Source organism: Cupressus sempervirens, chromosome 9, assembly GCF_028749045.1.
Source record: "Cupressus sempervirens isolate cs-2001-9-10 chromosome 9, ASM2874904v1, whole genome shotgun sequence".
Classification (NCBI taxonomy): Eukaryota; Viridiplantae; Streptophyta; class Pinopsida; order Cupressales; family Cupressaceae; genus Cupressus; species Cupressus sempervirens.
In genome coordinates, this window is record NC_143126.1 from 57,113,823 (window position 1) to 57,128,157 (window position 14,335).

The window sequence follows — 14,335 nt, forward strand, 5'->3', positions numbered from 1 at the left end:
AAAAAAAAGGATATGATATGGAGTCAAGTTTGATATTTATGTAGGATTTGTGTCAAATTGTTTGAAGATTTAATTAAAAATCTTGAAGTAAAAAGGCATTTAGAATTATCTAAAAGAAAGAGTAAGGTGTGTTAAATTGTTAATTTCAACGGGAAAAGCTAATAGAGTTCAGAAGGAGAAGACAAATAAGTTAGAAGAAGAATTAGTGACGATGAAGAAAGAAAGTGCAAGATTATTGTATGAAAAAGATATTTTGCAAAAGGAATTGGCAAAAATAAGAAATGAAATAGGAGAAGAAAAGTCTAAATTGTTAAATGAAATTAGTGTCTACATAGAGGAAATTGAAGAGCTGGAAAATAGGTTAAAATTTGTGGAAGAAGTACATAATTGGTAGGTGAAGGAAACATGTAGATTTAGAGAGAAAAATAAAGAATTAGAAGAAAAGTTAAATTTCTTTAATGATGTTGAGAAAAAGAACAAAGTTTTAGAAGATAATGTGAAGAAATTGGAAGAGGATAATAATATGTTAAAGAAGAAATTGTCTACTTTGAAATAAGAGAAAGAATGTTTGAATGAGAAACCATTTGTATGTGATGATCTTGTCACGCAAATGATTTGAGTGACTATGGGATTGAGAAATGTTATTTTGTTGAAGTTGTTTGCAAAAAGGAGTGTAATGATGAGCATAAAAATTATATTGACAAAACTTCTAGCTATTATAATGACAATACTAGTTTGAAGATTACGGAAAGAATGGGTTTCAAGGGTAAAAGTTTAAGAAAAGATGAATAGGGATTAATGAATCCAATTGAGACTACAATCAGGCCAAAATATGCAAGTCTTGGTTATGATGTAGGCAGTGGAAAGATGGATAAAGGTTTAAGAGAATCAATTGAAAGCATAAAGATTGTGCAATGTTCATACTATAACAAGAAAGGGTATACAAAGGATAGATGTTGGGATATACATCCTTGTAATATTTGTGGCTTTAAAAAATCATTGTTATAAGACATGTTGGAATAGAGAATAATAAAAATTTTATGGCAGGTTGTATAAAAATAGATTGTGGATAGAGCTATGGATCAAATTGGCAAAAAAATGCAAGAATGATCAAAGGTTTATTTAGGTATGAATATTCAAGTGTAAGAAGGAATGCAACAGCATTGGGAAATATATTAGAGCAAGGCATTGTAGAAATTAAAGGTTGCAACCTTGGAAGACACTATTCATGAAGGCATTAACTGATAAGAAGATTATTGGAAATTATCTTTTAGCTTTTGGCATCAAGCAAAAGAAAGGATTTGGATTTGTATACAACAACATTTGAGATTGGAATTAGGGAGGAGTGTTGGAATGTGTAATTTCCCCTCAAATGAAATGTAAAGGCATAACAAAGGATTCTAGAAATTGCTGGAATACTAAATAGGGTTAGGTTCTAGAAGGCACTTATGTTTAGGTAATTATAGAAAAGTCTATTTGTATTATGTCAGTTAATTTAGATGTTTCCAGATACAATTGAAGACCTCTATAAAAGAGGCACAATGTAATGTTTTTTTGTATCAGGCAATGAAATGATTCTATAATTTCTATAAGTACCTGTAGTGTGTATTTTTTGTTTAATTATCATTGTGGATCCAATCCATCCACCTCCATCAAGATTATATATTATCTATGCATTTTTTTCTATGTGATACACTAGAACAAACTTATATTTATATCTCTTTGACCAAAAGTAATGATCCATTGGTATTCATCTTGTCAAATCTCTTTGACAATCCCAACTTTGTGATTGATACCTTATCTTTGATGGTTTGAATGTTATATATGGTATAATAGAAAAACATACTATTACTTTCACTAGTTTTTCTCAATCTATTAAGCTATAATGCTTTGTTCTTTTAAGGACTTTTGAGAACAAGATTATCTAAAAATATAAATAAGAAAGAAAATGGTGACAACAGATAACAAAAGTGTTTTGTTAATCTGATTACACAATAATATAGATTAGATAGCCTCTATAAAAAGAGGACTTCCAACAATAAAAAAAGAGTCTAAGCGTACACCTGGATGGTGTATGACAACACTAACACTTAACTTAGCAACCTTTCCATGTGTTTCGAGACATATTCAATCATGCACACACGTGGTGGAGTTAACTCTAGTTTCAGTTCCAATAGAAGAAAGACATGAACTTGGTCGATTCCAACACCCCCCCTTAATTTTTACCAGTAAAGACTCTTTATGTGGAAGAAATTACAATAAGAAATTCAAATAGAATAGGTCTTCGTGTTGAGCCTTGTTAGGTACCTACTTTACAACATAAAAAATTTGGTATCCCTTATCATGATCAGCTTGTTTCTTGTGTCATTATGATATGGGTTTTTTAACCAGTTGACCCATAACCATTTGGGATTTTCCCCAACTAATGCAATTTGTTTTCTTTTTGGTTTCTCACCCAAATAAGTAGTTTTTTGGCTTACCATAAACCCTTCAAAATTTTTTTAGGTTTTGTATGCAAACAAGTGGTTTTGGATTACAAAAAACTCGTCAAACTTCACAAAAATATTGTTCCAATAATAGGGAAACCGGCTCTAAACTTTCCTCATGCAGAATAATATTGAGTCCATATGAAAATAAATCTATCTACCAAGGCACATGGGCACCAACTGCTGTGGTCGCTAGTTATCTAAAAATATTTTTTAGATATTGGTTCATAAATATGTCAAACCGAAATATTACAAAAAAACTTTTGGGGTGTTGGCATAGTCAATAATGTACCTCTTACTACAAAAATCACTATTTGATCTTCATAATTTTTAACATATTATTTCAGTATACATATTATTAGATTTTTCCAATTCTTAGAGTAGCAAACCTCTCTTCCTCTCCCTTTAATTGACAAGAAGGCTTCTCCAAATGTTATATGTTTCTCACACATTCAACAACTAGTTATCCTACCTAATTTCCTTAAGTGGTAGCTTTTCTTTCTTCAACTAGATTCTCTCAATGCTACCAACTTAGATTGTATCTTTAGAGGCTCTCTTCATTCTAAGAATTGACTTCAATTATTTTCCTTTCTTTTCATTTGGAAGCAACATATCCTCTCTATCATATTTTCTTAGACAACAACTTTACAAATTGACAAATATCAAAGATTAAGACACCTAAAAAAAAAAAATCATAGCCCATGAATCAAATATGCTCTGATACCATATTAAAAAATAGAAATAAGAAAGAAAATTGTGACAACTAATAACAAAAGTGTTTTATTAATCTGACTGCACAATAATACATATTAGATAGCCTCTATAAATAGAGGACTTCCAGTTACAAACTAAGAGCATAAGCATACATGTGGATGGTGTAATGTGATAGCACTAACATTGAACTTAACAACCTTGCCATGTGTTTGGAGACATATTCAATCATACACACACATGGTGGAGTTAAGTGTAGTTTCAATTGCAATAGGAGAAAGACGTGAACTTGGTTTATTCTGACAAAGATCTCACTATTAAAATGCTTATTTTTCTTAATAAATCTACTAGGTGCAACATAAATAACCTCTTTAGATTCTCTAATACTTTACTTTTAGAATAAATGTTTATTATATTATTACTAAAAACTATATATAACACATGGTCACTAAAGAAAATGGGTGCAAGAAATTACACTTTGGACTTACACCTTGAAGTCCAAATGGGGTTAAGTTTGGATCATAAAATAGTGATAAACTTAGTACCTAACAAGAGTTGTACCAATGTTGGTTTAAAATGGTCTTCCTTTCTCTAGTGTATCTTGTGGTTTCATTTTATTCTATGCTAATTTTATATGAGATGGACTCTTTCTCTTATTAACTAATTATTCACATGGTAATAGAATACATGCAATATGTGATGCATTTGATCACTACACATTATTTTGGCATTAGCAATACTATTGTTTTATTATGTCATTGTGCCTTAGTTCTTATTGATATCTAGATTGAGGCATTTTCACTACTCGATGATGAAAATGTCTTGTAATGATTATTTAAATGGGTTTATTTAAATAAAATGTTAACTTTCATGTATATTACATAGTATATGCGGAATGACTAGTGATGTGCCATTTTTGTGCATACCAATGATCATTACATTATAGTGCATTCTTTCATTAGGCTTACTTTGATGATTCATGTTTATAAATTTTTTTTATACTATGAGAAACTTTAATAGGCACTAAAAATTGTCTCCACCTAAGTTTTAGCTTTGAGCATCACTTAAATTATGGAATAGTAGACAGTTTGATCAATCATTGATGATTCTACCAATATCACACCCATGTGGATGGTGTATCTCTTATCGATAAAATACACTTCCACTACATGCAAGTAAATCAAGATTTCATTTTAATTATCATGTATAACAATACTATTTGTTCATATTAGACTATATGTCATTTTCACAATATGTAAATAGGGTTAAATGTTGGTTTTATTTTACTTTTTTTTTCTTATTATTTTCTAGGAAGTGCATTGAGGTGAGTTATTTTTTTATGGAATCTGACTTAGTTGATCCAAATATGGATTTCATATCATTTTATTTTATTTTATTTTATTGTCTCTAACTTATTTTAGTTAGTCCTTTTGTGTTTTGACAAAAAAATGAATATTATGGAAAAATAGGCTTGATTTTCAAACTTGATCTTTTGGAGAGCAATTCAAGTTTTCAAAATCTTTGTTCAATATTTTTGGAGATTTGGTTATTGGATGTGCTCTATTAGACAAAATTTTGTAGGTAGTGGATTGATGGATACTTATTTCAATAATTTCATCTTGTCTATAACATTTTAAAATTTTCTTTCACCCATTTTTTGTGTTTCCATGACTTCTTGTAACTTTTCATTTATTTTGTCTTTTAAGTAGAAATACATTAATTTATTTCCATAAGATGAGAATTATAATCCCCCATGGTTTCATTTCATTTCATTGTTTGATTGGTCTTGTGTGAATAAAACTTAATTTTGAGTGAGAAATGTAATGTTATGTTCACCAATTCTCTCAAGTTAATTAGAATTCATTTATTCAGTAATATTTTTGTACTTTTGGATAATTAGAGACTAAATTAAATATTTACTATTTTATTTCTAGGATTTATGGTTTTGAGTTTTTTTTATGGTTCTAATGGTAGTCTTGTTCATATAGGTATGGTCCCAACTAGAATTTCCCAAATATTGAAACTTTCACATTTAAAAAAAAGGATTATTATCAAACACAATAATATTCATTTTGAAACTTCATTCTTGAGTGAATTCATGTTTGCATTATTAAAATAATTCCACGTTATGTTTTTTAATCTTATAATGGTGCTTTGAGTGCTGGAAGTGTGATATTCCTACACATTCAAGAGCATGGTCTATCTCTACCCTTTGGTGTACCCAATTGAGTGTTTCTCAATTGTCAATGATCTTAAACCTTTTGTTTTCATGACTTGTATTGATAGCCATTTCTTGATTTTGCATCATGGTATAAGACTATTCTTTTATGTAGATATGCGGTGATGAAACAACATCCATGAATCTAGTTGAGTGATGCTCTTATGTCAACATCTGAGTGACTTTATATCTTGGTGAGTAAATTATGAATACATCATCACCTCTTTTTCTGTCATAGAAATGCTTTGTATTATGTTCTTAAGAAATTAAATTATTACCCATTTAGTGTCTAGAGTAGTAGGATAAAGTGGCTTTCCAAGGTATGTTGGGATAGAAATTGATCCTACTGAAACCCTAAATGGATTTATTAACAAAAAGATTATGGCATGTTTAAATAAAATGGTGTACAACATAATTATAGATATTCAATAACATGGGTACTAAGATCATATCAATGAGGTGGAATTGGTAAAAGAATGACCATCTAGGGATGTTAAGCTATTATAGCCATGACCATTTTAAGATGTTGAGTTAGCATAGTCACTTTTCTATGTAGATCTTATGCTAAAATAGTAGGGATATCATCACAAGAGAAGGAATTCTTGGAACCACATAGGTTTCCATAGCTATGTGATAACTCTCCATTCTTGAATCAAAGTACTATGCTTTATCTAGCTTAGAGTACCTTGACCCACTTTTGTTTTGTACTATACATATATATGTTTAAATTGGCATCACCATACAACTCAATTATGTGTGTGTACTTGTTTTACTAAATTGTTTATCTTGAAAATATATCAAATTTTTTATTTGGTACATCCTATTATAGAGTGGTAAAAAATGTAAAACTTTTATGGTTGAAAATATTAATGAGCCGGGTAAGTGCACAAAGTTGTGGTGCCAAAAGGGGGGTATAAGTGGACGCCTTTTTCCTGAAATTTACAAATTTTGAACTTCAACAAGAATTTGAAGATAGTTACGCTCAAAATTTTCAGATATGACAAAAAAAAAGTCGTAGTCCTTTGAATCTAGTTTCTAAACTACTAATTTTTTTTTCAAAATGGTTTAGTTTTAGGTCCTCAAAAAAGGGGGCCACAAAAAGTGGTACTGTTTATTCCAAAAAAAATAGCACAGTACAAAGTGTGGCCCCGCTAAAATTTTAACTTTTTTTTGAAATTTTTTAATCGCTCTGGTCAAAAGTTACTTAGAACTATCCCAAATTTTTTGAGTAATTTTATAATGTCTATTTTTTTTTTAATGAATTTTTTAACTAGACACATCCCAAAAACATGAAATATCTGTGTGCTCCCCCTAGAAATAATTGAAAACTAATCTAAAATCAAAACTTTTTTTTTTCAAAGTGTGTAGAATGGAGTCTAGTTTCTAAAAAACTAAGTTGTTACAAAATTTGATGAACAAGCTAAAATCTATAGCCCAATTAGTACTTGGTGGTTTTTGACAAAAAATGAACATACATTCAAAAGAAATTATAGATGAAAGGCTTGAAATAGTTCAAATTAAAAATAAATTATATGGTTAGATAGCTAACACAGAGACCTATAATGCTATGTAACCTGATCTTATTGATACCCAACCATGAGAAATCTTGAAGGGGAGCACAGAAGAAAAAATAATCATTTTTTGTATGTTTTCTGGAAAACAAGTCTCAGGCCTGTTCATCAAATCCAAACCTTTGGTTTGGATCTCCAAGGTAAAACCAAGCCTTAGGCTTGGGTTTGATTAAGGTTTAAATAGCGCGTGCGCCCTATAGCGCGCACGCGCTATTTAAACCTCAGCTCTTAATAGCGCGTGCACACTATAGGGCGTAAGCACTATAGTGCACATGCACTATTAAGATGTAAGTTGCAAAAGAGAACTAGGTGGGGGGGGGGATAGGAGAATGGCTATGTGTGTGCATGAAAGAGATAGAGAGAAAGTAGGGGATAGGAGAGGGGAGAGAGTATAGGATGGGAGAGAGAAAGGGAGAAAGAGTAGGGCTGGCAAAGAGAGTATAGGATGAGAGAGAGAGTAGGGGTGGAAAGAGAGGAAGTGAGAGAGAGAGTACGGGTGGAAAAGAGAGAGTGCAGGATGGGGGAAAGAGATTTAAAGTAGGGGATGGGAGAGAGAGTAAGTGTGAGAGAGAGTATAGGTTGGGAGAGAGAGATTAAGAGTAGGGGATGGAGGAGAGAGAGTAGATGATGGGAGATAGAGTGGGAGAGGAAGAACTTGAGAGAGAGGAGGATGGGAGTGCATGTGTGTGAAAGAGAGAGAGTATGGAATGGGAGAGGGGGAAGACAAAGTAGCTCAAGAGAGAGTAGGGGATGGAAGAGAGAGTAGGCGATGGGAGAGGGGGAGAAAAGGGGGAATAAAAATGTGTGTGTGTGTGTGTGTGTGTGTGAGAGAGAGAGAGAGAGAGAGAGAGAGAGAGAGAGAGAGAGAGAGTAGGGGATAGGAGAGAGTGTGAAAATTTAAGAGAGACTAGAGGGTAGCACAGAGAGAGAGAGAGTGGAGAGGGAGAGAGTAAGAGTGAGAGAGAGAGAGAGAGAGAGAGTAGGCAGTGGGAGAGGGAGTGGGAGAGGGAGAGCAAGTGAGAGAAAAAGTAGGGGATGGAAGAGGAGAGAGGGGGGATGGGTGTGTGTGTGTGTCAAAGAGAGAGAGTCAAGAATGAGAGAGGGGAGAGAGAGATAGAGAGAGTAGGCAATGGTAGAGGGATGGGAGAGAGAGGGAGAGAGAGAGAGACTGTGTGTGTGTGTGTGTGTGTGTGTGAGAGAGAGAGAGAGAGAGAGAGAGAGAGAGAGAGAGAGAGAGAGAGAGAGAGAGAGAGAGAGAGTAGGCAGTGAGAGAGGGAGTGGGAGGGAGAGAGAGGTGGAATGGAAGCATTTAAGACAGATAGAGTAGGGGATGGGAGAGAGTAGGCAGTGTGACAAGGACTGCAAGAGAGAGAGAGGGGGGGAGAATGGGAATGTGTATTTATTTATAAGAGAGATAGAGTAAAGGATGGGAGAGAGTGTGAGAGTTTGAGAGAAAGTAGTAGGGGATGGGAGAGAGAGTGAGAGTAAGGGATGGGAGAGAGAGAGAGAGAGAGAGAGAGAGAGAGAGAGAGAGAGAGAGAGAGAGAGAGAGAGTAGAGAGGAAGAAAGAGAACTTGAGAGAGATAGACAATAGGCAGTAGGAGAGGGAGTGGGAGAGGGAGAGGGAGAGGGAGAAAAATAGGGGGGATGGGAGTGTGTGTGATAGATGGAGAGAGTAGGGGATGGGAGAGAAGAAGAAGACTGGGGGGATAAGAGTGTGTGTATCTATGAAAGTGAGAGAGTAGGGGATGGGAGAGAGTGTGAAAGTGTGAAAGTAGGGGGTGGCAAAGAGAGAGTACGATGATGGGGGAGAGAAAGTAGGCAATGGGAGAGGAAAAGAGAGAGGGGGGATGGGAGTGTGTGTGTGTAAGAGAGATAGAGTAGGGGATGGGAGAGAGTGTGAGAGTGTGAGAGTAGGGGGTGGATGAGAGAGAGAGTACGATGATGGGGGAGAGAAAGTAGGATGTGGGAGAGGGAAAGAGAGAGGGGGGATGGGGGTGTATGTGTAAGAGAGATAGAGTAGGGGATGGGAGAGAGTGAGAGTGTGAGAGAGTAGGGGATGGGAGAGGAGAGAGAGAGTAGGGGATGAGGGAGAGTGTGAGAGTGTGAGAGAGTAGGGGTTGGGAGATGAGAGAGAGAGAGCAAGGGATGGGGGAAGAGAAAGTAGGCAGTGGGAGAGAGAGTGGGAGAGGCAGAGAGAGCTTGTACAAGATGGGAGAGAGAGAGAGAGAGAAAGTAGAGAGGGAGAGAGAGAACTTGAGAGAGAGAGATAGTAGGTAGTAGGAGTGTGAGTGTGAGAGAGAGTAGGGGGTGGTAGAGAGAGTATGACGATGGGGGAGAGAAAGTAGGCAGTGGGAGAGGGAGAGAGAGGGGGAATGGGAATGTGTGTAAGAGTGAAAAATTAGGGAATGGAAGAGAAGAGAGAGAGTAGGACATGGGGGAGAGAAATTAGGTGGTAGGAGAGGGAGAGAGATAGGGGGGATAAGAGTGTGTGTGAGATATCTAAAGAGCTGGGGATGGGAGAGGAGAGGGGGTGAGAGAGGTAGAGAGAGTAGGTGGTGGGAGAGGGAGAGTGAGAGAGAGTAAAGGATGGGAGAGAGTAGGAAGAGAGAGAGAGGGAGGGGATGGGAGAGAGAGTAGGGAGGATAGAGAGTAGGGAGGATGGGGAGTGATATGTTTTGAGAAAGTAGGGGGTGGCAGAGAGAGAGTACGATGACAGGGGAGAGAAAGTAGGCGGTGGGAGAGGAAAAGAGAGAGGGGGGATGGGAGTGTTTGTGTAAGAGAGACAGAGTAGGGGATGGGATAGAGTGTGAGAGTGTGAAAGTAGGGGGTGGTAGAGAGAGAGTACGACGATGGGGGAGAGAAAGTAGGCGGTGGGAGAGGGAAAGAGAGAGGGGGGATGGGGGTGTATGTGTAAGAGAGATAGAGTAGGGGATGGGAGAGGAGAGAGAGAGCAGGGGATGGGGGAGAGTGTGAGAGTGTGAGAGAGTAGGGGATGGGAGACGAGAGAGAGAGCAAGGGATGGGGGAGAGAAAGGAGGCAGTGGGAGAGAGAGTGGGAGAGGCAGAGAGAGCTTGTACAAGATGGGAGAGAGAGAGAGTAGAGAGGGAGAGAGAGAACTTGAGAGAGAGAGATAGTAGGTAGTAGGAGTGTGAGTGTGAGAGAGAGTAGGGGGTCGTAGAGAGAGTATGACGATGGGGGAGAGAAAGTAGGTAGTGGGAGAGGGAGAGAGAGGGGGAATGAGAATGTGTGTAAGAGTGAAAAATTAGGGGATGGAAGAGAATAGAGAGAGTAGGGGATGGGGGAGAGAAATTAGGTGGTAGGAGAGGGAGAGAGATAGGGGGGACAAGAGTGTGTGTGAGAGATCTAAAGAGCCGGGGATGGGAGTGGAGAGGGGGTGAGAGAGGTAGAGAGAGTAGGTGGTGGGAGAGGGAGAGTGAGAGAGAGTAAAGGATGGGAGAGAGTAGGAAGAGAGAGAGGGAGGGGATGGGAGAGAGAGTAGGGAGGATGGGGAGTGATGTGTTTTGAGAAAGTAGGGGGTGGAAGAGAGAGCGAGTATGACGACGGGGGAGAGAAAGTAGGTGGTGGGAGAAGAAAAGAGAGAGGGGGGATGAGAGAGTGTGTGTAAGAGAGACAGAGCAAGGGATGGGACAGAGTGTGAGAGTGTGAGAGTAGGGGGTGGCAGAGAGAGAGAGTACGATGATGGGGGAGAGAAAGTAGGCATTGGGAGAGGGAAAGAGAGAGGGGAGGATGGGGGTGTATGTGTAAGAGAGATAGAGTAGGATATGGGAGAGAGTGAGAGTGTGAGAGAGTAGGGGATGGGAGAGAGTGAGAGTGTGAGAGAGTAGGGGATGGGAGAAAAGAGAGAGAGTAGGGGATGGGGGAGAGTGTGAGTGTGAGAGAGTAGGGGATGGGAGATGAGAGAGAGAGAGTAGGGGATGGGGGAGAGAAAGTAGGTGATGGGAGAGAGAGTGGGAGAGGCAGAGAGAGCTTGTAAAAGATGGGGGAGAGAGAGTAGAGAGGGAGAGAGAGAACTTGATAGAGAGAGATAGTACATAGCAGTAGTGTGAGGGTAAGAGAGAGTAGGGGGTGGTAGAGAGGGTACGAAGATGGGGGAGAGAAAGTAGGCGGCAGGAGAGGGAGAGAGAGGGGGAATGGGAATGTGTGTAAGAGAGACAAAGTAGGGGATGGGAGAGAAGAGAGAGAGTAGGGGATGGGGGAGAGAAATTAGGTGGTAGGAGAGGGAGAGGGAGAGAGATAGGGGGGATAAGAGTGTGTGTAAGAGATCTAAAGAGCCAAGGATGGGAGAGGAGAGGGGGTGAGAGAGGTAGAGAGAGTAGGTGGTAGGAGAGGGAGAGTGAGAGAGAGTAAAGGATGGGAGAGAGTAGGAAGAGAGAGAGGGAGGGGATGGGAGAGAGAGTAGGGAGGATATAGAGTAGGGAGGATGGGGAGTGATGTGTTTTGAGAAAGTAGGGGGTGGTAGAGAGAGAGTACAATGACAGGGGAGAGAAAGTAGGCGGTGGGAGAGGAAAAGAGAGAGGGGGGATGGGAGTGTGTGTGTAAGAGAGATAGAGCAAGGGATGGGATAGAGTGTGAGAGTGTGAGAGTAGGGGGTGGCAGAGAGAGAGTATATGATGATGGGGGAGAGAAAGTAGGCAGTGGGAGAGGGAAAGAGAGAGGGGGGGATGGGGGTGTATGTGTAAGAGAGATAGAGTAGGGGATGGGAGAGAGTGAGAGTGTGAGAGAGTAGGGGATGGGAGAGAAGAGAGAGAGTAGGGGATGGGGGAGAGTGTGAGAGTGTGAGAGAGTAGGGGATGGGAGACGAGAGAGAGAGAGTAGGGGTTGGGGGAGAGAAAGTAGGCGATGGGAGAGAGAGTGGGAGAGGCAGAGAGAGCTTGTACAAGATGGGGGAGAGAGAATAGAGAGGGAGAGAGAGAACTTGAGAGAGAGATAGTAGTTAGTAGTAGTGTGAGGGTGAGAGAGAGTAGGGGGTGGTAGAGAGAGTACGACGATGGGGGAGAGAAAGTAGGTGGCGGGAGAGGGAGAGAGAGGGGGAATGCGAATGTATGTAAGAGAGACAAAGTAGGGGATGGGAGAGAAGAGAGAGAGTAGGGGATGGGGAAGAGAAATTAGGTGGTAGGAGAGGGAGAGGGAGAGAGATAGGGGGGATAAGAGTGTGTGTGAGAGATCTAAAGAGTCGGGGATGGGAGAGGAGAGGGGGTGAGAGAGGTAGAGAGAGTAGGTGGTGGGAGAGGGAGGGTGAGAGAGAGTAAAGGATGGGAGAGAGTAGGAAGTGAGAGAGGGAGGAGATGGGAGAGAGAGTAGGGAGGATAGAGAGTAGGGAGGATGGGGAGTGATGTGTTTTGAGATAGTGCATAAGCACTATAGTGCATACGCGCTCTACAGTACGTACACGCTTTATAGTGCGTACGCGCTATAGTGCATATGCACTATCTCAAATCACCAAAAAATGGTCAAAAACCAACCCTGGGGCCCATTTCATCCATTTTTAACTTTTGGTTTGTTATGCTCTCTGTTATTTCGACAGAAAACACGGGTTTCAACATCTAGCAAACACTATTTCAACACTTTTAGAAGCTAGCAAACACCAAATTCAATAATTGGATACATGATTTGAAGAATTTTTGAATATTCTTTTAATAGAAAAGGTTAGTGCAATCCATTTTAAATATTGTTTGTCGATATATAGATACAAATTTGATTATAATTTGATATGTTATGTAATATATAGTGAATTCATTAAAAAATGTATGTTTGAATGAAATGTTATTTCAAAATGGTTAGAAATTTGACAAGTCTTTTGATATATATTGTGTATTCATTCAAATAATTATAATTTTTTTATGTAATTGAATAATTTGTAATTTACACATTTTAAGTAATTTGGATGTTTGAATAATTTGACAGGTAGAAATCATCATCATGCCAAGGAAGAAACCAAAGATTCAAACAAATGCAGATAGGGAGAGAGATTTGAAAATTAAAAGAGATAAAATTAAATTACTACGTGAACAAAGAAAATTGCAAAGCAATGATGAAGAATTAACTTTCGAAGAGGATCAAGAACCACCAGTACAAAGGAACAAGGAGGAAGAATTAGAAAGACAAAGAGAATGAATGAAATTGTTACGCTCACGAAGACAATTGAATTGTGAAGCTACACCATCCTCCAATGTTGGAGTCATATCGTCCGCTACACCATCTTTGAATGTTGGAGTCATATCATCCACTACACCATCTTCCAATGTTGAAGTCATATCATCCTCTCATGTTGAAGAGACACTGATTTATAGATCCGACGATATACACACTCCATCATGTCATGTTGAAAGCACAACATCAACACATCAAGTAGGTGATATTCCATCTTTTACATCTTATTGCCAAGGCACATCATCTTCAGTTCAAGGTACGTAATACACTCAACCTTATATTGATGTTCAAAATGTTGAGAGAATTGAAGAGATTAGAACACCTTCTAGAATTCGTTTTAGAAAACCAAAATATTTGATTGATATTGATACTAACATTTTGAAATCAATGCCTGACAAGATTAGCAAGCATACTTGTCAAAGAGAAGTTAATCATATGTGGAGATTATTTTTTGAAGAATTAAATATTACAGGTCAATGCCAATTATTTGTTGAAATGATGAGGAATTTGAAATTTAGGCCTATCATGAAGATTCTTGGGCTAAGAATGATGGATGATTCAAATGAAAGAAATATCGTAAAGAATCTAATGAGTGCTTATGAAAAAGTGGGTTCTAAATCACGCAGCAAAGATAGTAATATCACAAGACAAGTACTCACATCGACAATAGTAAGTAGCCAAATGAAGAAAGCTCGACTCATGAGAAAGAAAAGAAAAACATTAAAAATTGGTAGAGGTACCTTAAGGAGAGCCATGCTAAGGCATGAGAGATTAGAAGATCCAACAAAAAATGAGTTATGGACATTTAGCAGTAGACTACTATGAAAGGATAAATAAATCAGCAAAGCCTTGAAATCATTAATCGAAGATTTTTGAAAAAATAACACACGTGTTTCTCCTAATCAAAGAGATGTTGTAAGAAGGAGGATTGGTAGCCGAAATTGCGAGCCACATGCGAAACATTTTTTGGACTCAACTTAGACACAATTTTTTGCAAAATTTATTGGTATTATCCTCAAATTCGAATAAGTCAAAGATTTTTTGAGATGGGTAAACCTTTTTCTGTGAAAATAAATCACACATGCACAACTTGTTGTTGTAGGATACATATTGAATTTTCTAACCATTTTGATGTTTTTAGGCACATATGCGTAGTTTTGCATTCTTAGTTTGTT